General features: G+C 42.3%; 1 non-coding gene across 1 annotated transcript; it reads left to right on the top strand.

Annotated features, from left to right (window-relative positions):
* Positions 1-225: 225 nt before the first annotated feature.
* Positions 226-297, top strand: trnah-gug (transfer RNA histidin (anticodon GUG)). The gene has a single exon. It is a non-coding gene; the product is annotated as a tRNA-His (tRNA).
* Positions 298-2833: the final 2536 nt, after the last annotated feature.

The raw sequence follows: 2833 nt of genomic DNA, 5'->3' as shown, positions 1-2833 counted from the left end.
TTGCCATGGGAAAGAGCTGCAATCGTTTTTAACGTAACTGGGGTTGCACTAGTTCCCATTCTGGATTAAGGCCCTATTCAGTGCGTGGCCTTGGTCGCATACCACTGCTGCTATAATTTCGGACGGGGTCGAATTTGGCCTCATCAAAAAACTATATATTTTCTGACCAGCGCCGTGTGTAACTTTGCTGCAGTCAACAGAAAACCGTTGTAGCTGATGTGTGGCGCCGTGATCGTATAGTGGTTAGTACTCTGTGTTGTGGCCGCAGCAACCTCGGTTCGAATCCGAGTCATGGCACATCTCGCTTTATTTATTTTATTCACTACAGCACCTGCTGATAGAACACAGCCAAACATCTATCCTTACTAAATGAAACAGATATTACGTTTTTAGCGTTGGAAACATATTTACTCCTTCAAACCCATCTCTTCTCCCAGCTTTTTCTACCTTCCACAATCAACTCACATTAACTCACCGGGCGAAACATCTTTTTTTCCGTTCTGAATCTGTCTCAAAACCGACCATTTCAGAAAGTCGCTCACTTGAACTAACGGAAGGCCCTTTGCTTACAGAAGCTGATTGTACATTTTCAATATTGTCGATTTGGGTGCACTGGCAGGACCAGCGGCGAAGTCACGTTGTCACAGGTGAATTCAGTTTGGATGCAAAAATAATGAACAGGTTGGCTGATCGTGTTGCGACACTAGGTGAGCGACTTGATAACGCGATGGAAAATGAATCCATTGTATTCTGCACACGTGGGTCCGGTCCCATCCTCGTTGGTAGTGTGTTAAATATTTGATGCATGTGGTTCTTTTGTCAATCACTGAAAAATCTTATACAAATTCACCTTTTTTCCCTAGCTTGCTACACTCAGCTCATGACATGTCTCAAATTACTCATATATACTTTAATGGGAAAATAAGGCAAGAGAATACACAATAAATTGTAGAAAACTAAGATGTGTAGTGGAACAAATGGACCTTGGAGTGCAGGTCCACAGGTCCATGAACGTTGCAGGCCTGGTCGAGAACGTGGTTGATAAGGCATATGTAATACTTGCTTTTACCAGTGGATGCATAGTATTCAAGAGCAGGGGGGTTATGCTTGAACTACATACAACACTAGTTAGGCCACCACTAGAGTCCTGTTTCAGCACATTACAGGAAAGATGTAATTGCATTGGAGAGAATACAGAGGAGATTTACGAGAATGATGCCTGGACCAGAGAACTTGAGCTGCAAGGAAAGATTAGATAGGCTGTGTTAGTTGTCTGTGGAAAAGAGGAGGCTGAGGAGAGACGATATTCATGCATATACAATTGTAAGTGGACTAGGTAGAGGTTTAAGGGCGGACCTATTTCCATTAGCAGTGCATTCAACAAAGAGGAGGCATGGATTTATTGTAATTGATAGGAGGCTTAGAGGTGATTTGTGGGGATTATTTTTCACACAAAGGGTTCAGTAGCACACCGCTGAAAGGATAGTCGAGGCAGATTCCCTGCCCACGTTTCAAAAAAGTACTTGGATTTGCCCTTAAAGTGTCGTTAGCTACAAGATTTCGGAACAAGAGCTGGAAAGTCGGATGAGGCTCGTTAGCTCTTGTTCGGCAAACGTGGAAACGATGGGCCGGAATGGCCTCCTTCTATTCTATGAAATGCAATGATTCGATAATATGCATTGGTGTAAAGAGAATTGTGAACTTTTTCAGAGCCACTATTATGATAAAAAAATGTTTCACGTAAAGATAAACATATATTGAATTACTGAACAGAAGCATTGCAAAGTGGGTCCGCACATACGCAGGTAAACAACATGTGCTTTCGATTACATCACATTAAATATTCGGTAATCACAACTGTAATCGCGCTCCATTGAAACAGACACAAACATAGAATGATCCCGGACTGAGAGCATACCCATTCTACACACACACATAATGATCCCGGACTGAGACAATATCCCTTTTATACACACACAGAATGATCCGGGACTGAGAGAACATCCCTTTTACACACACACAGAATGATCCGGGACTGAGAGAATATCCCTTTTACACACACATAGAATGATCCCGGACTGAGAGAATATCCCTTTTACACACACACAGAATGTTCCGGGGCTGAGAGAATATCCCTTTTACACACACATAGAATGATCCGGGACTGAGAGAATATCCCTTTTACACACACATAGAATGATCCAGGACTGAGAGAATATCCCTTTTACACACACAGAATGATCCAGGACTGAGAGAATATCCCTTTTACACACACAGAGAATGATGCCGGACTGAGAGATTATCCCTTTTACACACACACAGAATGATCCAGGACTGAAATAATATCCCTTTTACACACACACAGAATGATCCGGGACTGAGAGAACATCCCTTTTACACACACACAGAATGATCCCGGACTGAGAGAATATCCCTTTTACACATACATAGAATGATACCGGACTGAGAGAATATCCCTTTTACACATACATAGAATTATCCAGGACTGAGAGAATATCCCTTTGACACACACACAGAATGATCCGGGACTGAGAGAATATCCCTTTTACACACACAGAGAATGATGCCGGACTGAGAGATTATCCCTTTTACACACACACAGAATGATCCCGGACTGAGATAATATCCCTTTTACACACACATAGAATGATCCCGGACTGAGAGAATATCCCTTTTACACACACACAGAATGATCCAGGACTGAGATAATATCCCTTTTACACACACACAGAGAATGATCCGGGTCTGAGAGAATATCCATTTTACACACACACAGAATGATCCAGGACTGAGATAATATCCCTTTTACACA

Source organism: Pristiophorus japonicus, unplaced genomic scaffold (assembly GCF_044704955.1).
Source record: "Pristiophorus japonicus isolate sPriJap1 unplaced genomic scaffold, sPriJap1.hap1 HAP1_SCAFFOLD_225, whole genome shotgun sequence".
Taxonomy (NCBI): Eukaryota; Metazoa; Chordata; class Chondrichthyes; family Pristiophoridae; genus Pristiophorus; species Pristiophorus japonicus.
The sequence above is the reverse complement of the archived record's forward strand: the minus strand, read 5'-3'. Positions and strand labels throughout refer to the sequence as shown.